The sequence below is a fragment of the Lissotriton helveticus genome, chromosome 3_1, assembly GCF_964261635.1.
Source record: "Lissotriton helveticus chromosome 3_1, aLisHel1.1, whole genome shotgun sequence".
NCBI classification, from domain to species: domain Eukaryota; kingdom Metazoa; phylum Chordata; class Amphibia; order Caudata; family Salamandridae; genus Lissotriton; species Lissotriton helveticus.
The window spans coordinates 467,325,392-467,352,713 of record NC_136061.1 but is presented as its reverse complement, the minus strand read 5'-3'; the positions used below and the strand labels follow the sequence as shown (position 1 = coordinate 467,352,713).

Genomic DNA, 27,322 nt, shown 5'->3' with positions numbered 1-27,322 from the left:
TGTGAAGCTGTTTACTTTTTGCCAGGAAAGCTCAGAGTGGTTACATTTGAATATTGCACCCAGGGAAAGTCTCTCATCAGCTGAATACTGCTTGTGCCATGATCCGGTGAAGATTTCTATGTTCGGACGTAGACACTTATTTGGAGTTTGGGTTCTTCCAGCGGGCCAGGCTGCAAGGGCTCCACGAGCGGTACAAAAGGGGGTGGTCCACGAGGCAGGACCCTTTCTTAGCGTGGAACCACTGTATTGGATTACCTGCTGCAGAAAAAAATGGCTTGGTAGTTTGGTTTGCCCTGTTCCCATCATGCACTGGGACAGGAACAGACTAATTTGCATGTAGCCAGGTTCTGAGCTGGGATGGGGCAGTGAGCTAAAAAAAGGTAATGGATCAAGCCCTGATCTTTGGACTGGGTAAGAGTGGTCTGCTTAATTCAGACACTCTGTTCATCACCACCCCCTTTTCTGAATCATTTTGTCCACCATAAGCGTGGAAGGGTATACTCAGATGTGAGTCCCTTGCTCATTGCACCATCAGGATTCAAGCAAGCCGGGCCGACGACGGCTGAAATGCCAGAAACCGGTCCCCGGAAGCTTGTTTCCTTCCCAGTATAAGAATTGGCTTGGTAGTTTGGTTTGCCCTGTTCCCATCATGCACTGGGACAGGAACAGACTAATTTGCATGTAGCCAGGTTCTGAGCTGGGATGGTGCAGTGAGCTAAAAAATGGTGATGGATCAAGCCCTGATCTTTGGACTGGGTAAGAGTGGTCTGCTTAATTCAGACACTCTGTCGGTGCACAGACATAATATCGACTCCAAAATATCGTTTGGACAGAATATCGAGTTTGAAATATCGTTTGGACAAAATATCGACAGGACACCACATAGACTGCCAAAATATCGTTTTTAAGGTAAGTGAAGTAATATCGACTGTAAATAATATAGAAAGTGAAAATATCCAAGTATATAATCTAGATAGTAAAAAATATCGTTTTTTAAATAATATTTAATTATTTATAGTGTTTTTTCATGTTATAATATGTGTGAAAAGTGTCATTTTATGTTATAATTATTTTAATTAATGATTTTTTTTAATTATTGTGTAATTTTATTCTGTAGCGGGTTGTGGGTTTATAGGGGAATAGGGTGGGAAGTAATTTAATTATAATTAATTAAATATGTACATTTATTTATTGGTAGTAATATTTAATTAATTGGTAATTAAATAATATTTGTTAATTATTTAAAATTTAATTGGTAATTAATTTAATTTTATTGATTAATTGCTAATTATGTACATTTAAATAATTAATTTCCTGTAGCGGGTTGTGGGTTTATAGGGGAATAGGGTGGGAAGTAATTTAATTATAATTAATTAAATATGTAAATTTAATAATTGGTAGTAATATTTAATTAATTGTTAATTAAAAATATTTGTTAATTAATTAAAATTTAATTGTTAATTAATGTAATTTAATTGATTACTTGCTAATTATGTTAAATGAAATTATTTATTTCCTGTAGCGGGTTGTGGGTTTATAGGGGAATAGAGTGGGAAGTAATTTAATAATAATTAATGAAATAATAACATTTATTTAATTGTATTTAATATAAAATAATTGTAAATTAAATTTTAATTATCAAATAAATAATTGGTAATTAGTTATAAATTAGTATTAATAGGTAAGTAATTGAAATATTTACAGTTTTTGGTTTTTGGGTAAAGGGGTATTTTTAGGGTTCAGGGTCAGTTTTTAGTTTTGGGTAAAGGGGTATTTTTAGGGTTCAGGGTCAGTTTTTAGTTTTTGGGTAAAGGGGTATTTTTAGGGTTCAGGGTCAGTTTTTAGTTTTTGGGTAAAGTTGTATTTTTAGGGTTCAGGGTCAGTTTTTAGTTTTTGGGTAAAGGGGTATTTTTAGGGTTCAGGGTCAGTTTTTGGTTTTTGGGTAAAGGGGTATTTTTAGGGTTCTGGGTCAGTTTTTAGTTTTTAGGTAAAGGGGTATTTTTAGGGTTCAGGGTCAGTTTTTAGTTTTTGGGTAAAGGGGTATTTTTAGGGTTCAGGGTCAGTTTTTAGTTTTTGGGTAAAGGGGTATTTTTAGGGTTCAGGGTCAGTTTTTAGTTTTTGGGTAAAGTGGTATTTTTAGGGTTCAGGGTCAGTTTTTAGTTTTTGGGTAAAGGGGTATTTTTAGGGTTCAGGGTCAGTTTTAGGTTTTTGGGTAAAGGGGTATTTTTAGGGTTCTGGGTCAGTTTTTAGTTTTTGGTTAAAGGGGTATTTTTAGGGTTCAGGGTCAGTTTTTAGTTTTTGGGTAAAGGGGTATTTTTAGGGTTCAGGGTCAGTTTTTGGTTTTTGGGTAAAGGGGTATTTTTAGGGTTCAGGGTCAGTTTTTAGTTTTTGGGTAAAGGGGTATTTTTAGGGTTCAGGGTAAGTTTTGGGTTTTTGGGTAAAGGTTTTTTTTTAGGGTTCAGGGTCAGTTTTGGGTTTTTGGGGTACAGGGGTACAGTGTAAAAATAAAGTAAAATTAAATTTACATTAAATTAATTTAATGAAATGTAATTAAATTAAAATATATTAAATTAATTTTAAATAATTTACATTAAAAAAATTATTATACTTACCAATAGAATAGTAATTTTTACTCTTTTGTATTTGTATGTTAATAATATTGGCTATTATTTAATTAAATTGTGTTACTATATATATATATGTTTTAAGAAATATGAATAAAAAAATATTATTTTTTTACTTTCATTAATTATTTAATTGTTAAAAGTTATTTTAAGTATTGTTAAGTATATTTTAGTAATTAATTTTTTATATTAATGTAATTAAACATTGTTTTTATGAAAGTCGATATTTTTTACAACGTTATTTTTGTAAACGATATTTTAAACTCGATATTTTTGTACTTACCTGTTTGTAGATACAAACTCGATATTCTGTCAGACGATATTTTGTCAACGATATTTTTTCCAGTCGATATTATGTCCCTCGATATTTTTTCAGTGATCCCACTCTGTTCATCACCACCCCCTTTTCTGAAGCAGAAAAAAATGTAGCAGGTGCAGCCTTGAGCTTCGACTCAGCGGCAATGCACTGTACTCCGATCGGCTTGGCGTTGGCCACAATTCTCCACCAATTCTCAGAACAAAAAATAGCAAAACCTTTCTCAGTCCAAGGTTTAAGGAATCTTCAGGAAGAGTACAATTTGACACACGCCAAAGGTCCAGGACTATTTGGGACAGCACTTGGGGGTCAAGACTCACTATGGCAGAGGACAGCCACAGCATCCCGGACAGGTACAGTTGGAATTAGTCAGCAAGGAATACATGAAGATGCCCATTTGTTGTGTCCATGTAACACAAAGAGGAGTCAGCCTAATGACCCTTGGAGTTCACTTCTATGTCAAGCTAGCATGGGGAGAGCAATTCCCGTCTTCAAGGCTCTTCTTAAGTCCCAAACAGCAGGTCCAGTTCTCTGGTACAGCAATTATCTGAGGAGGGTACTAGAGATACCACATTTATGCCCAGTGCCAGCCTGAGGGAGGAGGATACTATTGTCCATTCCTTATCAATGGAATCTACCCGAGAATGCCCATTTCTACCTAAAACCAACATGGCAAAAACTTTCTTACCCTGATCAGAACTCCCTGTGCCCTCCCAGCACTATTGCTTGGATAATGGGCACACCCTCCCTTGTAATCAGTCAAACCCAGTTCTGGGGCAGACCTAAGTGTGAGCAGCATCTGTTAGTGGCAGGATAGACACTGACTGATGCTCAGGAAATGAGAGGAACAACACCCAGACCATCCTGCTTCAGGAAGAAAAACACGTCTCTACAGGCAAGCTTTTGTCAACTGTCTGGGAGAAATATGCAGCTCATATGACACACAAAGGTTGATGAAAAGAGGAAATATACTGTTCACACTCAAGTAAGACCCTATACCTATTTTATTAAAATTGCCTCACCCACACTCTAGTGGCATTCTTCTTAATTGGGGAGCAACAACACCTCCAGTAGGTGTTGAACCTGGCCACTGATGAAACATGCCACTGGAGTGTGGGAAAGAGATATTATTTAAAGATGAACTTCCATTGTGTGATGTCATTGCTACTGCCAAACATGTGGAAAACCTTACATTGTGTGAAGGATTTGAGGGGTAAAGTGGATAAAAGGTAGGTGTACATGGGTGGGTGGGATCAGATCCAAGTGGAAAACATTTGCTCTGATTAAATGTAATTGATTTTATTGTGCAATTCTTGAATATTATGCTAATAACAAATTGTCCAGCTCTAAAAGTTTTTTTGCAACAAGTATGGAAAGAAAGGCCATTCAAAAAACGTATTGCAGGAGTACAAACTGTGTGAGAGTGTAAAAGAGGTTTGTGGAGAGATTGTACTCCAGCTGGGTGAAAGAGACTGTGATAATCCATCTGGCCTTGTTTTAATTGAAAGCAACTCTCTTGAAATAATGATTGATTCATGCTCAGAGTTCTATAATATTTAAACCTCTTTTTTCAGGGGGAATTTGGAGGGAAAGTTATGGACATCAGGCAGGGAGCTAGGCCACCCGTGTGATAAAAAAAATGGCAGTGTTTGTTTTAAATGTTATTGAAAATGGTAGACAACTGACTGAAGGGAAAGTATATATGTCAGTCATAGGGGACAGGTTTTTAGGTTGCCCACATTATAATAACTTGGTTGTTTACTTGGATCCCGATGCCACACAAGAGGTTTATGAATTTCAAGTCAATGAAGTATGTGGAGATTTCTGGAAACTATTTGTCTGCATGTTTCGTGAGAAATTCTGCTGTCACTAAAATTATTTTGATATCATCCAGTTGCAACAATGTGCAAAGCTGTGGTATACAAAAATAAGGATTTCAGAGTTGAATGCCCAGGATGCTGTAACAGTGAAAATATAATGACCCTCTGATGAGGGGATTATTGTGCCAGTTGAGGTTAAGGACTAAGGGGCATATTTAGAAAGCCCTTCCTGCACAAAAGCAAGCCTGTATGCAACGCAGGCAGCCTTCTACCATGGTACAAAGCTGTTTGTGTTGGCACTAGGCAGCCCATTGTTCACCAGCACAGGGGAAAAGTACATCTCTGCCCTTTCCCAGAAATGCAGTGCCCCTGTTGCAAAAGCACACAAAGCCAGGGGTAAAATTAGAATGTGTGTTGGCCTCCTCAGCCTCAATAGGAGTGGTGGATATATTTCCCCAACCTAATCTGGAGGAAATGTTGTCAAAGGTAGGTAATGGCGATGTCAAATATTTTACAATTTTGGACTTGCAATCTTCATATCACAAGAATTAGACCACATGAAAGCTTTCAGGATATCACTGCTTTTGTTATGCTGCAGGGTTGTTCGAAATTTCGCTGAATGCCGTTGGGAGTGATGTCCGTTAGGAAATTTGGCTGGTGTGAAATGTGTCCAGAATGATGTTGAATTTTTGAAAGGACATGAGAGAACAGATGGTAGAGTGTGCCAGGTGCAAGAGTGGTTTAGGAAGCAAGGTCTCACGCTTCAGAGGGACAAATTAATGTTTGGCCAGGAGCAAATACCATATGTAGGTGACCGTTTCGTATTATGGGTACGAATGAATAAAGAGCATGTTACATTGCAAGCACTACAAAATGTTATGTTATGTTATGTTATTAATTTTTATAACGCGCACAGCTGCCCCAGCGAAGGGGCGTCCTGGCGCGTGAACAGGTACTAAAACATAACACAGACATAAGAGGAAAAAACACCTAACCAGGTACAGAAAACAGAAAAGTTTTAATCGCACGTCTGAAAACAGTGAGGTTATTCAAAGCACGGATGTGTACCGGGAGAGTATTCCACAGACCAGCGGCAAGCACTCGATAGGAGCGGCCACCCATCCTGCTAAATTTAAAACGGGGGCAGACCGCAAGATGAAGAGCCTCCGATCTCAGAGACCTCAACGGGATGTAGGGGCTGAGCAAGTTTGCAAGTGCCGGCGGCGAGGGTGGCTTCATGATTTTAAAGGCCAAGCATAGCGACTTGAACTTAATTCTTTGCCTAACCGGCAGCCAATGAAGGGCAGAAATCGTGCTGGACACAGAGTAATGTTTAGGAAGGCCAACAATGGCCCGAGCCGCAGCATTCTGGACCCTTTGAAGCCTGGATGCCTCAGCCTGGTTGATCCCCAAGAGCAACGCACTGCCGTAGTCCAGCCGAGATAGAACCGTGGCTTGAACCACAAGCTGCCGGGTGGAAGAGTCAAAAAACTTGAGGACCGGTCTTAAGCCACGCAAAATACCGTAACAGGTAGCTGCGACCTTCTTCGTGTGACTCGAAAAAGTGAGGGCTGAATCCATCCAAATTCCCAAGTTCTTTACCTCGGAAACTGGAACGGGAGTGACGCCCAGTTCAGGCGGCCACCACTGATCTCCCCAAAGCTCTGCATGTTTCCCCAACACCATAACTTCAGTTTTTTTGGCGTTCAGTTGTAAGCAATTGGATCTCAGCCAATTTGCTACGGCCAAAAGTCCTGCTCGGAATCTAGGGGCATCCACCTCAGGTTCACCACTCAGTGTCACCGCCAGCTGCGTATCGTCAGCATATGAGGTCATCGTCAAACCCCATTGAAGAAGAAATGCTGTCCTATCTTTGAATGGTTGAATTCCATAGCTGGTTTATTCCCAATATCTTGGCTAGCTATGTGAGCCACATTTAAGGCAAGTTTTCAAGAAAGGGGTTGACCTTGAAAAGAGAGACATTGGAATCAAGAGTTTGAAAATTGGTAGAAGCTCCTGATTTCTCTGATTTTGGTCCTGGCAGTGATATATATGCAGTGACGGATATCAGTAGTAAAGGGATTAGTGCAGTGCTAATCCAAAATTCTGAGAACAAAGAAAGACTAATTGCCTATGTCCCAAGAGCATTGAGAGGAGATGAATATCACTTTTCAGTAATCAAGAGGAGGGTCTATGGGGTAGTGAACAAATGGACGTTTTCCATTTTAATTTACTGTAAAATCAGATCATCTGTCCCTTAACGAGATATTTTGAAGGGAACGGCTGGGCTCTGTCTCAGCACATATTCGCAAATAGGTGGTGGAACTCCAAGAATATACGCTTTTAATTGATTACTATTTGTGCTGCAGATCGCCTTTCTTGAGTAGTTAGTCCTCAGCTATCATATATTAGCGAAACGTATGGTGAGGACATTTTCATGGCAGAGAAGGTCTGTAAAATCATTTGTGGGGCTGTTTCCTAAGAACTATAGAGGAGGGAGCAAAATGAGACTATTTATTTATTTCAATTTATTTCAATTTATATAGCGCGTTATCACCCGGGGGTCTCTAAGCGCTGTGTCAGACAATGTTTGGAGCATGTGGCTAAGGAATGGCCTAACAAAAAGATGATTCAAATTCATTTGTGTCCTTTTCGTGAAATGAAGGATAATTTAGCTAGTATGGACGGTTTGTTTTTCTGTGGGACTAAACTTGTAGTACCAGAAAACTAAGAAAGCAGTTCATTCAGATAGCTCATGAAAAACAATTGGGCAATGTAAAGAGAATAGAGTATCTACATCAGTATTTTTGGTGGCATGATTTGGCTATGGAGATGGAAAGGGGAATAGGATCTTATGGTGAGTGTAATGAGTGAAACATGTGCAAAACTCAATTCCTCCTATAAAAAAAAGAGAAACTTTATGTGCACCCTCAGAGGAAGTTGCAGTTGACATTTTTGAACCTTTGACGGAAGAAGGATAGGATGTATTACTGATCCACCGGTAAATATGCCCATGTTCTCCAGATAGCTGGAGATGTGAGTGGGAGATATCACATCAGGATCAATTATAACGTTTTTTGAGGGACTTTTTTTCACAAACTAGGCTTTTGCAAAGTAATCCTATCTGACAATGGAGTCCAGCTATGTTCTCCGGAGGTGGGAGATTTTCTGAAGAATCACTGCATCATGCTTAACAAATGGTTTCAATATCATCCTGAGACTATTATCATGGTATAGCTTTTCAGTCACACACCTACAGAGGGCATTCAACTTGCCGGAACCTCACTCTACCACTGCTGTTACACCTTATGAGTTATTCTTTTAGAGAATACCTTATTCTGAGGTTATGCCAAGCAAGATGGGCTGAACAAAGGGTTGGGTGATTGAATCTGTCAATGATGAGTGGACTATAAAAGAAATGAAGAACATTAAAGCTAGAAAAACCTGCTAGGATGGCATGAAGAGGGATGGTTGTATGTATGTGAGGGTACGTGAATGGTTTAAGACCCGAGCAAATGTTGGGAGCAAAAACTGATCCAAAGACACTGAGGCATGTGTTGGCGTGAAGAAGGTTAATAATGCTGTTAAAATCATCATTAAAACATTTTATTTTACGTCCCTTAAGCATACATAAAAATTGCAATATATATGAATAAAAACTGTTAAAACACATAGATCTACGACAGATGAGTTCCGGAATGCACCTACAGTCAGACATACAAACCCATTGGAAGGTCTCTGTAAAAACATAAAACAACTCGGCATTGTTAAGACTCGTCTGGTAAATCTAACATAACATGCACAAAAAAATGCAGTAAAGTACGATTACATAGACCACAAGCAACAAGGACACAAGCAAATGTTGGCAGAACAATGGAAAACATAAAATACAAAATACAGTACCAGCCCTAAATCTGAATTGCAAAGACTACTCCCAGTACCCAGACACCAAGGACACATATGGTTCCATAGTGATACAATGTTGATTATTCACATTCTGTGAATAGGCTCTTTTAACAAACAAATTTCTCTACCACTGCGCAGGCGTTCAAGAAAACACCCATGCGTTATCCTTTTTTTGTGATTCTTAAGAGATCGTCAAAAACGATGGTCGTCACAAAATGGTAAAATAATTTTTGAGGATAGTAGCTAAGGTATGGCCAGCCATTTGTAACAAGAAAAACAGTTCTTGATGATTAAACGATTAAAAGTGCCATGTGCATTCATCCGTTTGGGAAATCCAAGTAGTCTCAGAGTTAACTTAATAAGATCCTATAGGTACTGTGAACCAAGCACCTCATGGCAGAGTTAACGTGGAGTTTTGGGGCGTGCAGGTATAGGATGTCAGTAAAAATTATTTTCTTCTACCTGCAAAGAAGAAAAATTGCGATATACGCACATTTCAGCTCCTTTCCCAAAAAGAAATTTGAGGTTCCGTTCCTCCCAGGTCCAGATGGTACTATGTGCATACCACACGCAGAATGGAGGAATTTCAGATGGTGTATGCAATGTTAGTCTTCCAAGCTAAGATACTATCGAAAATGATTCATAAGTAAGGAAAATTCGAAACCGTTACTGAAAGGTTGCTATAAATATAAATTATCCGAATTTTGACTGACCAACGCTGTAAGACATAATTTACGATTTAACAAATTCAATACTTAAGTTTAAACTAGGCAGGAATTTAGTTAAATAAACCACTATGGGCCAGATGTAGGTAATTCTAATTTACCGATTCTTAAATACCGAATTTTACCGATTCGGTATTTATGAATCGGTAAATTAGAGGGTGGGAGATGTAGGAAAATTTCAATTTCCATTTACCGAATCGGTAACATTCAGTATTTACCGATTCGGTAAATACCGAATCGGTATTGCCCATTGATTTCTATGGGCCTTGAAGCCCATAGGAATCAATGGGCAATACCGATCCGGTATTTACCGAATCGGTAAATACCGAATCCTGCAAGGGTGCAGGGGGTGTCACTTTGACACCCTCTAGCACCCCGAATACAGGCACGTGTAACATGTGGCACACATGCATGCCCTAAGGTCATGTCTGTGTGTCACATGGCACAGGTGTGCATGCACAGATGTGCATGCACACCTGAATTCTGTATTTTACCACCCAATTGGATTTGGTGGTAAAATACAGACTCTTAAGGGCCTGTGGCACTCTTTGAAGTGCCACCTACATCTCATTTACAGAATCGGTAAATTTACCGATTCGGTATTTTACCGATTCTGTATATTTACCGAATCGGTAAATTTACCGATTCTGTAAATGAGATGTCCCCTACATGTCAAATCCTAAATACCGGTCGGTAACAGCCGAAATCGGCCGTTACCGACCGGTATTTGCTCTCCTACATCTGGCCCTTATTTATTAACAAAAGAAGCTACTTAATTCTGCATAGCCCTTGTTGTGTGAGCCTGTAACATTCTGTCATGAAACGAGACATGGAATCAGTCAAATAAACCACTAATTCATTGTGAAAAGAAGCTACTAAATTCTGAAGGGCCCTTGGTGTGTGAGCTTGTAACACTGTGTAATCAGAATATAACAAAACGGATACTGGGATATCTTTTATCAGTGCATCGTTCCAACAAATAGGAATTAATATTGACGTAAAAATAAATAATAGAGAGGCCAAAATGTACACTCCTCTGTGCAGTTTTCAACTGGGTCCGAACTTCAATTTTACAGTTAAATTGGTGTGCAAGTATGCCAAACAAGAGACAAGTGCCTGATCAAGACCATCTTTAATAAAAGATGCCAACGTTTGGATTCATTGACTCTTTCAAATGCACTTGATATATTCATGAATGAAATGTGTAAATTAAAGACTTTTACTTTGTATTTGGCGATAATTACATTTGAATTCCTAGGGCCACAATTATTGAAAACATTAGCAGTTGTTGGACATGGTACTTTTTAGTGGATTTCCCAAAAACCTTTTTGCTTCTGTTTTTTGCTGATTTTCTTTTCATGGCCTAGGACTTTAGGTGCTTTTCTACTGTAGTGCAGTGTGAAAGCATTCACACCCTTCCTACACATGCTAGGAAGTGGTGCTTACCTTATTTGTTTAGGTGCTGTTTCTCTGAGTATCCTGTAAAGAGGTATTACATATACCAACGGCAGGAACTGCACTAGCTACTAGTGGACTGCAGCCCTGATTGTGCCATGCACAAGTATAGCCGTTCATACATGTCTTCAGCCTGCCATTGCAGGCATTGGTGTGCACATTTGTACTCATGCTCAGGTTGACCTTTCTAAATCATTGGCCAATGCTGAGGGTGCCTTTCTCTAAAACTAGAGCATCCTTAAGGTGAGCCCTGGGGGGGGGGGGGGCGCAAGTGGTAGGTGTAAGGCAGGGCATTTAACCCTGTGTGTTACTTGCCCAGGTAGTGAAAAAAAACATGTATGTTTTCACTACCTATAAGGTTTGCTCTCCTCATAGGTTTACATAGGGCAATGGCTGAGAATACTTTCAGCTACAGTAGTGGCTTACAGTGGAGCAGCCTCGTGTTGTTTACTATATTTGGATTTATAATGACAAATCTCCCTTGTGATTAAGGTGGATTTGGTATGAACAACTTCGAGATACCACTTCTAGAAAGTGGCCATTTCTCCGTGCTAAAGTCTATTATGTGCCTTGTAGTTTGAATCTAGTCCACACTAGAGGCTGGCTGAGCACATCTGTGTATTCCCAAGAGACAGCCATAAACATTGAGCATGCAACTGGAATTTCAGACCTCAGCCATTTGAGGACTTGGCTGGATAGATTGAAGGGAGAGGTTTTGACACTTGGCCTCTGGAAGGCCAGATCATGGCCCCACTAAAGACTAAGGGGCTCATTTATGAGCCCTTGCGTCACTTCTACGCTCTGGTGCGTCTCTTTTAGTGACGCACCAGTGGAGTAAAAAATGTGCCTTGTTGCACCACATTTACAAAGTGACGCATCTAGGTAGATGCGTCACTTTGTAAACCCCTGCGCCACATTATACCTGCGCCAGGTATAATGTATGCAAGGGGGCGTTTTGTCGCAAGAAAGAGTGTTAGAAGTGACGCAATGAAATCTATAAGATTTCACTGTGCCATTTCTTGGACGCTAATGCGTCAAAATCTAACACCTGCCTCATGGCAGGCATAAGACTGACGCAGGCCCTTTCACAGGGGGCTTGCCCCATGTGAAAGTACACATTGCTGGAGTTGCGTCACTTTTGTGACAAACTCCCGCAATGCGTCACTTTTGCGCCTACAGATACGTCAGAAATACTGACGTATCTGGAACTCCTTGCGACATGATGCGTCATACTGTAAATATGACGCATCATTAGTGTCGCAGGGAGAGCGCAGTGAAAAGTGACGCATCGCTGTTTTCACGCAGCGATGCGTCACTTTTCATAAATGAGGCCTTAAGATCTGTGGGCCATATTATCAAGAAAGGGCAATACATTATCGCCGCTTTTATCAGCAGGAAACTGCCGCTAAAGCGGCGATAATGGGCTTGATAATATGCCCTTGTGAATTCCCATTGAAACCCAGGTTCTGGTGTTAACCTGGGCTTCTATGGGAAGTCACAAGGGCATATTACCAAGCCCATTATTGCCGCTTTAGCTGCAGTTTCCTGCTGATAAAAGCGGTGATAAGGTATCGCCCTTTCCTGATAATATGGCCCTGTATTCCTAGGCCTCCTGGCAGACAGGACTGAAATTTGGTGGAGACAACTGTGGTTCAAAGGAGGACGCTCTGAACCACCCCAAACTTCAAAGGCACACTTCAGTATAACTACTGGTACCATACTTCAGAACGGTAGAGATACACTTGTGGTGACAAGGAACCAGCTATTACGGACTGCGTGGTGCATACCGCCAGAGGAATCTGTTGTGCACAAGGAGGAGACTTCGATTGTAAGGGACCATACACCCTGCATGAATAGTGGATGGACTGGGCTGACTACCTGATGCTGTTTGGCTCCCTGAAGTGTTCTCTCCAAGGGCTTTTTGACTTGCTACATGTTCTTTGTGTATGTCTCAGGGACATCAAAGTTTGTATCCCTTCTTGGAGCAGGCGTAAGCAGTGATGCAGCACAATTGGTATAGGCAAACACATGCCTTATTAGAGGTGCGTTGTGCTTGCCATACAACTCCAGCAATGCGTCACTTTTGTGCCAACAGATGCGTCAGAATTTCTGATGCACCTGTCAATCTTTGCACCTTGGTGTGCCGCATTGTAAATAAGACGCTTCCATGGTGGCTCAAGAGTTTGGCACAAAGGCTCAGGGAAACTGACGCATCTCTGATCCTCTAACGCAGAGATGTGTCAGTTTATTGTAAATCTGCCCTTTGGTTTTGACACTGGTTTTACCCATGCGGCCTGGGCCCATGATGCTGCTGAAAAGTGTTATAAATTCCTGTGTGTACACATTTTTGATTTTGCTGTGACCTGGGGTGCACCCTAGAAATGTGTGGATTTGAATTGTGTTATCCGACAGGGTGTGTTCAGATCTGACAACGCATCGCACTGCACAATGGTGCTGGGGTGAAATTGGATTTTTCCCAGGTGTGCATATTACTGATGTCATTTTGATACTTTTAGACCTAGTAGTGCTCGTAATATTTCCAAGTGTGATTTATGCACAGAAAATACATGATGTTCTTGTTGTATTAATTAATGTGTGTGGTGAGGCAATCTTTATTTACATACACCTTGGGGCAGATTTACAAGAAACGGACTCCTCTCTCTGTTAGAGCAGAGATGCATCAGTTTCCCTGTGCCTTCGTGCAAAACCCTTGCACCACCATGGATGCGTCGTATTTACAATACGGTACACCACGGCGCAAGGAATGACAGGTGTGTCAGAAATTCTGATGAATATGTTGGTGCAAAAGTCACGCATTGCTGAAGTTGTGTCACAAGCACAACACAAGTCCAGCAATGAATGGGGATGCCTATACTTATTGTGAAGCGTCACTCCTTATGCCTTCTTCAAGCAGGCGTAAGGTTTTAATGCAGTGGCATCCTAGAAGTGACCCTCATACATTATACCTGACACAGGTATATTGTGACGCAGAGCTTGACAACATGAAGCATCTCCTTGATGCATCACTCTGTAAATAGACCACAATGTGGTGCATTGTTTATGCCACCGCTGCATCACAAAAAGGGATGCAACGGCGGTGCAAAAGTGACGCTAGGGGCTTTTGAATCTGCCCCCGAGGTGGAAGTCTCTTTTGTGATGCTCAGTGTATTTATTGTATGAGAGTGCTGTGCCAATGCTTTACACATCGCCTCTGTGATAAGCTTGACTTCTCAGTGCTAATCACCTGGTAATCACCTATCCCTGACAGAAGGGGTAGGTTCTGCCTGCCTTGGGAACTGCCTCAGCCAACCAGAAAAAAACTGTTCCAACAGCAGTGGAACCCAGTTCTCCAAGTTCCTTTTAAATAGACCCAAGGGGACCCTGGCAAGTCTGGGAGCTTTATCTGATGGACTTTAGCTTATGGTTATTGAAATGTATTTAATGTCAAAAGATTGATTAACAGCAGCATTAACAATAGAATAAATGTTGCATGCACAGTCTCTAGCTATAAATTGATTGCAAGTGTGAAATCTACTGTTACATCTGTATGTGCATGTACAAGAGGATTACTGGTTTTTGGCTTACATTTGCCAACAAGCATCTCCCAAATCATTTTAGGTGTTCAGTTAATGGTAGGGATTGGAGTTCCCTTTTTCCCTTCTTCAAAGTCACCACATAGTTCTTTCTGCAAAAAAGTACCTCAAGTGAACTACATGGTCCTCCTTGCTGATGATTCAAGCAGGTGCCTATTTTTCTGGGAGCATGAGGTTAGTTAAAGCAGTGTGGTGCTGGTTGTGACTTCTTTGCTTGAAGCTTTAATACAGATTTATAGATACAATCACATAATGTATTAAAAGACTCTAGTATAACAAGTGCACTGATTGCAGCTGATGATCTTTTCACCCACAAGAATCATTAGCAAGGAGGACAATATAGTTCACTTGAGGTACTTTCTTGCAGAAAGAAGTATGAGCATTTCATAGAATTTTGGAAATGGTATTAATTTATAGAGTCCATAAATTGAGTCTGCAAGCCAGATGCCAAACTAATCTGAAACCATTATTTTTAGCAGCAGGTTCTTGAGTATACACCTTGTGATCTCTAACTAAGTTATCGCAAGACAATAAAGAAAGTTAAAGGGCTGTTATCCCCAAAGGTAGCAACCAGTGACATTACTACATAAAAAAATCGTTCAACTTGAGTGAAATGCCTTGCACAGTTTCTTTATAATAACACTGTCAAAACCGATGGTCAGTTTTGAAATCTGAGGTGAATTTCTATTTGCCACAATGGTGGAACAAAAAGTCTGTTGGGTGTTGTAACTGTGGGCTAAGGTGGAGCCACTTTGTCTACATCTTGTCAATCTACGACTCAAGTTTAAAATTAGAGAGATCTGGAATATGCTTGGTTCCAAAGGGTGTTGTTTAAATCAAGGAGAAATGGTTGCACAAAAATCTGATATACCTTAAATATGTTCAATGATCCCTGTGCATGGCCTTTTTTTCTCATTGTCTTGGCTTTGATGTTTTGTATGTTTTGTGTTGGTCAGTGTCATGATGGCTGTGTGCCTGTTGAAATATTGTTTATAGCAGTGCAAGTGTTATATGTGACCTGTGAGTGTTATTTCATTTTTGGGATTCAACTATTTGTTAACTGATTAGGTTATCTTGTTGGTAAGAGCTTGGGTCACTGGTTAAAGGAGGTGAAACCCTACTCTAGCAGCAACCACAATCCTTGTCAGGGTGAGGCACAAGCAACCCCCAAATAAACCTATGCTCAACACACGGATTTTATTTTTTTATTTGTGGAGTTTTGTATAGCGTAAACTAGACCCTAGGGTATCAGAGAGAATGACATGCACACCAGTTATGTTACAGACGGACACATTCTTTCTTGTTAGGCACAGGGAAATTAAGTGATTTACCAGATTGACAGAATGTTGAGCGTCCCTGCCGAGACTTGTACCCGGTTACCCGGTTCCCCAGCTCTGTGGTGGACCACCGTAGCCATTAGGCCACATTCTCTGTCCCCAGATTGCTTGGCACAGAGCGTTCAGGCTTAACTTGGAGTCAGTGTCCAAAGTATTTATGTAACACTTTAAACAGTAATGAGGTGAAAACACAACACAAGAAAAACCTCACACCAATTTAAACCAATAGAGTAAATGTTAATAAATAAATTAATGGCAAAACAACAAATCTCCAATCAGTAGAACCGAGACACGTCATTTTAAAGATCTATGTGGAAAATGGCACCAAAAAGCATAAATCTCAAACTGTGGATATCTAGTTGCACTAGACCAGGAAAAAGTCACAAGTTTTGACCAATCGCGATGGACTCAGCTAGGCTCGCTGAAAAAGAGAAGCTTAAATACTGGTTGCAAAAAGTTGTGGAGTCCTGCATCGTCGACGTGTCACGTAGAAGAGGCAATGTGAGGTCTAGGTAGGAATTATATTCTGCAGAGTCAGTTCCAAGCGGCTGCAAGGCTGCGATGTGAGGTCTTGTGTCATCTTAAAGGAGGAAATCAACTATGGGGCTTGTGATGCGGAGTCCAAAGTCAGCATCGAGTCTACTGTTGATAAGAGGCCTACGTTAGGGATAGGTCATGCAGTGGCATTCCTGATGGGGCTGCGGGCTGTGATATGAAGTCCTTGAGCCAGGAAAGTCCTCATAGAAGAGTTGATGCATCTGTTCTATGCAGGTTTAAGCCGCAGAGCAGAGGAGATGTACAGTTATTCTGTCTCCAGAAAGGCTGGCAATGCACATCCAAGACCACTTTCAAGGGTCCAGGACTGGGGTGCCACCACTTGGCAGGGTAGAATTCACATATTGCAGAGTACAGGTGTTAGATTTAAGGTTGTTGGAAACCTGGTAAGTGCCTGAGGCTTCTGATCAGGAGGCTAATCAACTTGGCCTTTGGCTTACTCTAGGGTCCTGGTTCTGAGGTGCAGATCCAGTCCTTCTCACCCAGGTATAGGGAGCAGCACGGCAGAAAAAGGGGTAGCAGTGCTTCAAATCAGCAGTCCAGCAGAGTTGCAGTCCTTTCAGCAGCACCCTTCCCGACAGAGCCACAAGTCCAGAAATGTGCTGAAGAATTGGGTATGAGGATCAAACATTTATTCCTGTTGCAAACTTTGAAGTGTAGAATGTTTCTAGAGGTTTCCACACCACAGAGGTTGCAGGCATCCCATTCCTCTATGTCCAGGCCCCAGTTTGTCTGGAGTCACAAAAGACTAGTGTCAAAGTCTTGGTGAGAGTGCACAGGCAGCAGCTTTGTGATGTGAAACTGTGGTAGGTGACAGCGCGTCCCTCTCGTTAACTCAGAGTGACCCATTCTGCCAACAGCTATGTTCCCTTTGTGGTACTGTCTGGGAGCAGTACACAAATATCAACTGCCAGCTACTCATGTGAATCAGGATGAGGCTGCATGCACTAAATTGTTGGGTACAAGGAAATCGAAACTTTCTAAAAGTGGTATTTTCAGAATGGTGATTAAAACTCCGACTTCACGATTAAAGAGGGCTTTTAAACTTAATTAGTCAGACACCAAACTAGACCAAATTTGACCTGTTTACCTGCTCCCAATTTACAGCTCATTGAAAGCAATAAGGTAAGTTATCCTATGTGAGAGGTGGACCTCACAGTAGTGAAAAACAAATGTAGGAGTTATTCACTGCTAGGACATCTAAAATTTAAAAGTACATGTTGCGCTTTTCAAATACACTGCACCCTACCATCTGGGCTGTTCTGAGCCTTCCCTAGGGGAGCCATATATATTAAAATGGAATGTTTGGGTCTGGCAAACAGTTTATGAAGCCAGGTCGAATTGACAGTTTCAAAACTACCCGGTCTGGCTGCATGGCAGGCCAAAGACGTGTTTGAAGGGCTACTTAAGTGGATGGCACAATCAGTGCTGGAGGGCTACTAGCAATATTTAATTTGTGGGCCCTGGGTACATGTAGTATCACTTAATAAGGGACTTACAAATAAATCAAGGGCCAGATGTATGAAAAAATATCCCAATTACCGAATCGCTAATTGAGAATCGCAAATCGCTATGTAGTAAAAAAAATCACTATTATATTGTTCTGGCTACAAGTTAACTCCGTAAACCGGACAGCTCAACCAATAAGCATGACCTGTATAACCGAACCGGAATGGACCCAACACATAACGGATACATTTTCAATAAATAACTTGACGAGACCGACAACTTTGCTAAGCAAAATACCAGATAAATCAGTGGGGGAACACATCGCCCAAGTCCATCAAGGGGACCGCTTAAAAGCCCGCGAAAGCTTGGTACTACGCTCCAGGCAAGACGAAGAGCAAAGCATACTAAAAATATTCAAGAAAAGTAGGCAAGATAGCGCCCCTGGTCCAAACGGCGTTCGGCAAGCCATCTATAAGTAGGACCCACAGTACTGGGCTAGTAAATTCAATTTGCTTTTTCGAACAGTAAACAACACAGGTGGTATCCCAGAGAGCTGGAGGGGGGCGATCATAACTCCAATCTACAAAGGCGGAGATCGTAAAGATCCAAATAACTACCGCCTGATCGCCCTCATCGACGCCGAAGCAAAATACTATGCGTCAATGATACTAGCAGACCTGGCTCAATGGTCAGATAAGAACAACAAAATACCACTGAATCAGTCTGGGTTCCGCCGTGGCATGGGAACAATGACGAATGCTATGGCCCTATGCCTGATCGCAGAGAAAAGCCTTCAGAACCGCCAGGAGCTCTACACCTGTTTTGTGGACTTCAAGGCGGCATTTGACCGCGTCAACAGGCAATTGCTATGGGCAAAACTAAAAAAACTGGGCCTACCGGATTCAATTCTCTTGCCCATTATTAACCTGTACACTGATATCTGGATGCAGGTAAAATTCGACTACGGGCATCGCTTAACCCAGGAAGATCAACACTGCCGACGGTCTAAAGCAAGGCTGTGTTTTGGCCCCACATCTATTTAATCTATTTATGGGTGATCTGACAGAAAGCCTGGACAAGGTCAACGCACATCCTCCCCGGTTAAGTAGCCTCCGTGTAAGGCACTGATCGTACGCGGACGATGTGGTACTGCTGAGCCAGACAAAAATTGGCCTCCAATGCCTACTGCATGACATCTCCGATTTTACAAAAAAGAACTTGTTAACCATAAACATCAGGAAAACAAAGGTAATGCTCATAGCGCGACGGTGCAAAACTTCACCAAACTTCCGAATAAACAATGATCAACTGGAAGTGGTAAATAGCTACAAGTACCTGGGGGTACATTTAGACAACCGTCTCAACTTCCAAGTGCACTTTAAGGACATGGAAAAAAAGGGTCCACCTTACTGCACGCTTTCACTAGTTTGGCAACATAGCTAAAAGGTCCTCTTGTCTCCCCCTTGCTAACCGCAATGAAAGCAAAACTGTTACCCACAATAGCATATGGGAGTGTATTACATCATGGGAAAAGTGCTACTCTCATAAACAAAATACAAACTTAAGTCTACAAACGGGTCTTTTCCCTACCGAGCAGCTCCTCACCAGCGCAAGTAAGACTTGAATTTGGATTACAATCTCAAGTACTACTGAAAAAATATGAGGCCATCATATTCTGGTACAACGTTTGGAGGAACAAGGAGAACAAAATAAATGGGGCATTGTGGGAAGCAATCCATACAAACCCGAGCTCCGAGCACGCAAAGTACCTAACACTCTCACTAGATACAACCGAGCTGGAACCATTGTGGGAAACAAAACTGCCAGTTTCTTCGTTCAAACAAGCGTTCGTGAGGATCGCCAAGAAACACTCGTTCCTCAATGATAAAATAACCTTCAGTGCCCGGACCCATGCCTGGATGACCATCAAATCATACATAAAGCCCATACCAGCAGCTTATTTAGACATTGCTTTCTCATTTTTTATTAAATGTAAATTCCTTCAATTAAGGCTGGGTAATCTCCCGACAAGATTTGATCAACCAAAATGGAAACCACAAGAAACAACGGAATGCGACCTTTGTGGGGCAGGCAAACAAGACATTATTCATATAGTTTGCATCTGTCCAGCTATGTATCAAGGTCGGCGGCATTGGCTAAAGGAGAAGCTCAATGAACAAGGAGTACGCACCTGCCGGACTGCGATAATCCAAATCTTATGCACTGCGGATCCACAACTGATTTGTAGATCAGTTAAATTCTTGGACAGTTTCGTGGAAAAACGAGGCTTATCGTCATAGGCCCGACCTTCATCTTGACTTAAGAACCCTGTTTCCAAAGACAATTTGTGTTCTGAATAAGTTTACTGAAACTCACGACAGCCTCTTGGCCACTTAGAATTCATACTTTTTCTCTCTTTTATATAGTTTAAAAGTTAATTTTAAATATTATGGAATTGTATATATTGTAATGGTTTTAATTAACCAACAATAAATAACTACTTACTTACTTACTACTATTATATTGCGATTCCTTAAAATTTGCAAATCCAAATACCAAATCACAAATACAGACTTGGTATTTGCGAGTTCGCAAATTTAAAAATCACAATTTAGCGAATCTGCTATTCAGGTGCAGTCTGATGACATCACAAGCAGGAAGTGACCCCGCCCATGCTGTATCAGAGTGCCTGAGGCTGTGGGAGAGGCTGAGAGCAAGAGCACACTTTCAGGAGCTTATCAGGAGTGCTAAGACAGGCACAAACTGACAGAATCGTCACACAAGAGAAGGGAAAGGAGCCTCCAGCAAGGAAAAGAAAACACAAATTTTGCAACGAGGAACTAATTGGAGGTCCTCATAGAGGAAATGGTGAAGAGCCAGGAGCAACTCTTCGGGAAATAGGTCTCTACACATCCCAGAATCTGTGAAGAGGAAGATCTGGCTAAAAATACAAGCCGAAGTGAATGCAAACGGGGTCTTACAGGGCTCCATTGATGACCTAAGGAAGCACCAGTATGACTTGCGCTCCAGGGCGAAAGAGAAGGTTGCAAAAAGGCTCAGGATGCAAAAAATAAAACAGGTGGAGGACCATCCACAGAGCCAGCGACAACACCCCTGGATGACATGGTGGAGTCCTCCCTCCAACCTGAAAGCATAATTGGCATAGGAGATGTTGACAGCTCAGCCACAGACAACACCAGACAGGGTAAGATTCATGCACATTTTGACCTGAGCTATCGCCCTCCTAAATTTATCAAATGAGCCAGTAAGATAGCCACTCCAGTCTGCATTTTGTTATCACCCAGCAAATGCATCATGGGAGATGCAGTCCCAAACATCAGATAGCACAGCAGTGACACAGGGAAACATATCCATAGTGTACTCACATCAGTCAAAAAGCAAGCTAAGCCCATTTTGTGGGAATAACAAATCATGTACATTTAATGAAAATAAAATGAAATAAGGATCCACAGTAAATGATTATATTCACGAGAGAACCTGCGCCACAGGCAGAAGACAACCAGATACATGAGGCACTTGCAGGGGAGGAAGAGTCTCACACAAGCACAGAAACAAGACCAAGCAGGTACACCGTGGCCCCACTACAGGAGATGGAGGGAGCCATAGTCCATGCCCAAAGAGCAAGCACAATGTCCAATTCCTGTGCAGCATAGTAACACCAGTAGCCTCAGATGCAGAGCAAGGCCACCTAATGTTGCTGAGCAGGGGGAGGGGTTGGGAGGAATCCACTGTTTTCCCTGGTTTTGAGGGCACCATGGTCAAGGCTGCCGCAATTCAGAAGCCTAAGATCAATGCAACGGCAGCTGGTATCCCTGAATCATAACATGAGGGATATCAAAGAGGGCATACGCGATCAGAGCACCACAGTTACAGAGAACATGAAGGACATGACTGTAGTAATACAGCAGATATGCACCACCATGCAGAGGGACCATGGCTCAAGGCGCCATGAAAAGCAACGCCTATTCAGCTGCATTGATGGGTACACAAAGGCGGTCAACCGCCTCTGCAATGCCACAGCTGTCCTAAGCAGACGCACCGTTTGCATGCAGGTGGACATGGCCCACTGCATCCAGGATGTTGCAAGGGGATTGGTGCAGGTCACCAATGCTGTCGATCAGCTCCAGACAGCAAACATAGCTGCCACAGGTGCACTGGGTGCTGGATAAAGTGAGGAGGTCTTAAGCCGCAGCAGCATCACTCCACCTGTCACCGAGCCCAGACAGAGAAGTGAAAGGAAAGGGACAGCAGCAGAACCCTCATCAAGGGAGGGCAATGTGAACACTGACCACAGCAGTGTTGCATGTGGGTGCAAGAAAGAGTCAATGCTTTGGCAGAGACTTGGAAAAGGGTGAGGTAACCCAGTAGAGAATAGTAAAAGGGTTGTAAATGAGCATGAAGTGTGAATTTGCCATGATGAGCAACTCAAGGCACACAGTGGTCAGGATTCTGAGGATGTCAAGGTCAATAAAACACAGTTCTGCAACAGTCATTTATAGCTTTGTCTCATTACTCACTTAGAAATAGTTGTGTGTGATCTCATCACGTCTGTGTCTCCCATCTGCAACACCTACACCACCTGCTGCTCTGTGAGGTGGCCAAGGGTCATTATCATCCTCTGAGTCAGAATCTGTGATGGCCAATGAGACTCAGTTTTTTGTAGCATGGCACAGGTAGCAATGATTTTACGGTATATCTATTAGCAATGCTGCCGTGCAACTCCACTTTTGTGGATGCAGCAGAATCTACTCTTCAGCAGTCCAAATGTCCGCTTCACCACATTGCGCGTCGACTTATCGGCAGCATTGTATCTCCTGTCATTTGGGGTAGTTGGGTTGAGATATGGGATGAGTATAAATTAAAGCACTGCATATGCACTGTCACCTACATGAGAAAGGAAAAATACATTAATCACATGCTAATTTCAACACATCCACATCCAAGGTGTCCATCAAAGTGGGTAACATGCATTTACCTAGCAGGTATCCTTCTCCAAATTCTCCCCAGTGATATGTGTATAGATTCCACTATGCCTGAAGATGTAAGAGTCATGCATGCTTCCAGGAAATGTGGCAACAATATCAGTAATGATGTGTGAGGCATTACAAATGACCTGGACGTCGATGAAATGAAATGATTTCCTGTTTCGATACACATACTCAGTAGCTGAGGGGGGACAGATTGCAACATGTGTCCCATCAATGCACCCAATGACTTGTGGGTATGGTGTCATCTGGTAAAAATCCATTTTAGTCTTCTGCAGTTCATGATGCGTAGTGGGAAACCTGATGTAATGTTGCATTCTTTGAAGCATGGTATCCAGGAAAGAATTTAAAAAGCATGACAGGCAACTTTGGGAGACCCCTCCAGCTACAGCTATCACCCTTTGTAACTTCCTGATGCAGGTGCAGTGAACACAGGACCTGCACATGTGTTGGACTGATGCTCCAGGATTGGATGCAGGTCATCTATCAGGTCTAGGATAGTAGCTGAGTCTAGCCTGTACTTATCATGTATTTCTTCTTCTGTGTGCTGGAACAGGTTAATGCGCACTCTGAATATGCGTTCCTGTCTCCTCCGCCTTCTCTGTCCTGCTGCTTGCATCCGCATCCTCCTCGCTATGAAATACAGGGCTGCTATTGTGAAAGATTGTGAGACATTCTGGGCCTGTTTAAATGCTCTGCACCTGGTTACCACCTGCTTAAGGTTGGTGGTTATTTGCGAGTCGCAAATAGCGATTTTCTATGAAATCACTATTTGCGATTTTCCATAAAATACTAGCGAATTCGCAAATAGCGAGTCACAATTTGGGACTCGGTAAGTACATATTCGCAAAATAAGAAATCGCAAAACAATTGAACTCTATTTTAGCGATTTTTAATTTTGCGATTGCGTTTTTTTCTTTCCTACATTGCACACTACCATTGTGCAAGCGCAAATGCTGAAATTCTGTGAATTTCACCATTTGCAATCGCAATTTAGCTTGATACATCTGGCCCTGAATCTGCTAATTGGGTGAAAGCCAATTCTATCATGTTTTAAGGAGAGAGCACACCACTTTAGCACTGGTTGACAGATGGTAAAGTGCACAGGGGCAGACTTACAAGGCAGCACACATAGAAAGAGGAAAAAAAGTTTGCCTCTCTGCGCCTCCCCTGGAGAGGCGTAGCATTCAGACGCATTTCCAGATTTGCAATTTCTCGTACATCTGGAATTGTGTATGGTTCCATGAGTGTTGCATGGGAACTTCCACAGCAACACCCATGGAACGGATCTTTCACGCAAAGTGCTGTGTGCAAAGGGGCCATATTTACAAGAACAGGAAAAGTCACGCAGGGTGGCTTTTCCTTTACTTGTAAATGTCGGGCACTAAAATGCACCCCCGATATGTCACCAAAGTGTGCACCGGTGGCGCAAGGATCTTGTAAATCTGCCCCACAGACTCCTAAAGCCAGCAAACACGAAGTCAGCAAAGCAGGAGGTTAAATACAAAGAGTTCGGGGTGAACCACACCAATGATGCAAGGTTTACCATTGTTTTATTTACAAAGTGAGATGTGTAGCTTTTTCCTCTCATAATTGATGTACCTGAATGCATTACAGAATGCTTTGGTACAGAGGCTGGAGTCATTAGATAGTCATATGGAGTCAGTGCATCAGTGTCTAAGGTTAAATAAAGCTGTACTTACATTTGTATTTCAACTTTGCTATACAATCTATCGGAAGCCTCTTGGAATGAGACAGAGGAGGAGGAAACGGATAAGTCTGAGGAATATAGCTCATTTGAGCGCTGTAAATTTAGGATGTGAGAAGGAAGGGCTGTCATTTACGTGTGCAGTACAAAGAGAGCTGGTTTCTCACTAGTACATTACAAAAAGACCCTGTAAATAATTCCAGTTTTGGACACCCCTTAAAAGTCATATTAAGTGCACTATCTAAGTGTAACGTTTGTGAATCAGGTGCATGTTACCAACACGTAAATAGATACCCTTCTAGATCTCAAAAGCCAACATTTACACAAATCAGAAGGGAATGTAATTTAATAGTTGAAAAGTACTACACTTTGGTGTACACGGTGTAAATGCATCCTTTCGTATATACCAGTTGTGATAAAGTAGACCAAAAACGTGTTACTGAGCAAAACAATATGATAAGACTGGCTTGTGTAAAAGATAATTTGTAGGAAATTATATGTAGTAACTTCAAAGTCAATTGAATTGTGGATTGCAGTATGCAGAATATGTTCGAAGCAGCGGATGTCAGGATAAAAAAGGGACAATAAAGTTGAGGGGGGGACACATCGATTAGATTGTGCAGCATATTAAGCACCCTTTGCAGGTAGTAGGGGCACCATTTTTATCTATGTTTTTATGGACACCTTCTCCAGTCCTCATGGTTTCCCCTACAAATCAGCAATTCCAAGTGATTACTCTAATTAGTTTAATGGAAGAAAACTCGACTATAACTACGCGAAAATGTTAGGCTATCACCTATGTCTAAGCAGTAGCGGCCCTTGGTGGGAGTGCTGCTGGGCGCTGATGTGGGGCGGGGGAGGGGCAGGGTGGAGGGTAGTAAACCCCAGAATACGGCCGCACAGAGGTAAGTACACAAATAAATAAATAAATAAAACAAATTTTGTTTTGCGCGCTGTATCGCCAAGCATCGTCTGTATTGACCTCAAAGGTAGTGGTCATCTTAGCAGACATCAATGTGCGATCTCCAACCACGAGTAAAAATCTTAGCAAGGTAACTCAGTCTTTCATCTTTCTGATTCTATTATCCATGGCAACAAAACCGATGTGCAATCTACAACAAAACGCTATTTTATGAACACATCACTCTAGTTGTACACAGCATATACATAAATAGGACCTTGACGGGCACGGATTCGAAGTAGCAGCTGTGTCGTATGGTCCCAATAGGATATACCATGGAATTTACAGTACACAAATGGTGATACAGTATTCCTAAGTGCGGAGCTACAAAAAGAAAAAAGGTGAGTGGTTTGTAAATGTCATCAGAATCCCAATATAGCAATAGCGGTTCCCCCTCATGCGTTTACATTTATATTACATACTTATTGTAGGATGGTTCGACTAAACAACTGTTTTATCCAAGTTGCTGCTCACAATGGGCACCGATTAGAATGGTGCCCATTGGTGAGGGCCAGTGCACTAAGGTGATTCTGTGGTTTCAGTATACAGAGTATAATTATTTCCAGGATTTACTACATATTTTTCTGAATTCACAAAACATCTCAATTGGATAAAATATCACTGCTAAAGAATTGCATTTACATTTTCTGCTGGATAATTTAGGCCGTCTTTTCGTATGGTTTTTGAACTCCATGCTCATTCACCCTAGTAGCCCTTTCAATGGTAATAAAAATGTGCAGAATGGTTTTGTGACTGTCAGTAACGATGATGATAGCCAAATGTCTCAGGAAACCGAGGTCTATTTTCAATATTTCATAGATTGTTCTGAATTATAGAGTTTTAGTCAACAGTCTTCAAAAAGTTGCTTATCTGTTAAATAAAAAAATCCAAATATCTTAAGATAGCTCAGAGTGTTTAAGAGTTGGCTAAAAGTACATGCTGCATGCTTGGCTGTGACCATGCATTACAAAGTTTTGTGGTTCAATTAACACAAAAGTACTGAATATGCATCTGTAAAAGTACTTTATGAACGAAATGACTTACTCATGTTTGGAATTCCCAAACTTTTCTAGTATTGCGGCTGGAAATTGCACCAGGTGCAGGTTTCCATGTGTATTACTGGGAATGGAATTTTTCCCAGCTAGTGTTAAAGAGAGATATGATGGGGTTTGAATCCTCAGGATAGAGTAAGACTTTCCTCAGCAGTGGCTTTACCCTTACAATTTTTTACAGAATCGGTACAGCATCCTGGTTTGAAGAGAACTTAAATAGTGTGACATTGCCCAAAATTACAGTCACTGTACCATTATATCCGACAGGCTGATATTAGAGGGAGAAAATGAATGTCTGGAGTTTGAGACAACTACAGAGCTTCGGTATGAGATTGGTTTGCCAAGCGAATAAGCTTATTCTGATTGTTCCTGGGAAAGCGGATCTATTGATTTGATCTGAGATCATATTTGCTTAATTTTGGATGGAAACAGGGGCCATATTATCAAGACTGGGCGATAAAATTATCGCTGCTTCATCGGCAGGAAACTGCCGCTAAAGTGGCGATAATGGGCTTGATAATATGCCCTTGTGAATTTCCATAGAAACCCAGGTTAGACATCTAACCTGGGCTTCTATGGGAGCCCCATTATTTATTCCTGCCGATAAAGCAGCGATCATTTTATCGCCCAGTCTTGATAATATGCCCCTAACTTCGCCACCTTATCGCTTAGGTTTAGCATAAATTTTGACAAAATATTTTTACTGAATTCAGAGAGCTTAAAATTGCAATCATTATAGCAGTAGTTGATGGTTATCCAAACTTGTACTTTCTAAGTGATAACATTGTCTTTCAGCTCTCGACAGTATGAGTGTT

The 27,322-nt window shown here is 41.5% G+C and overlaps 1 protein-coding gene across 2 annotated transcripts in view; it reads right to left on the bottom strand.

The window, feature by feature from the left end:
• LOC144822619 (uncharacterized) overlaps positions 1 to 27,322 on the bottom strand; it is a 502,963-nt gene that overhangs the window by 76,100 nt on the left and 399,541 nt on the right. The window lies entirely within an intron of this gene.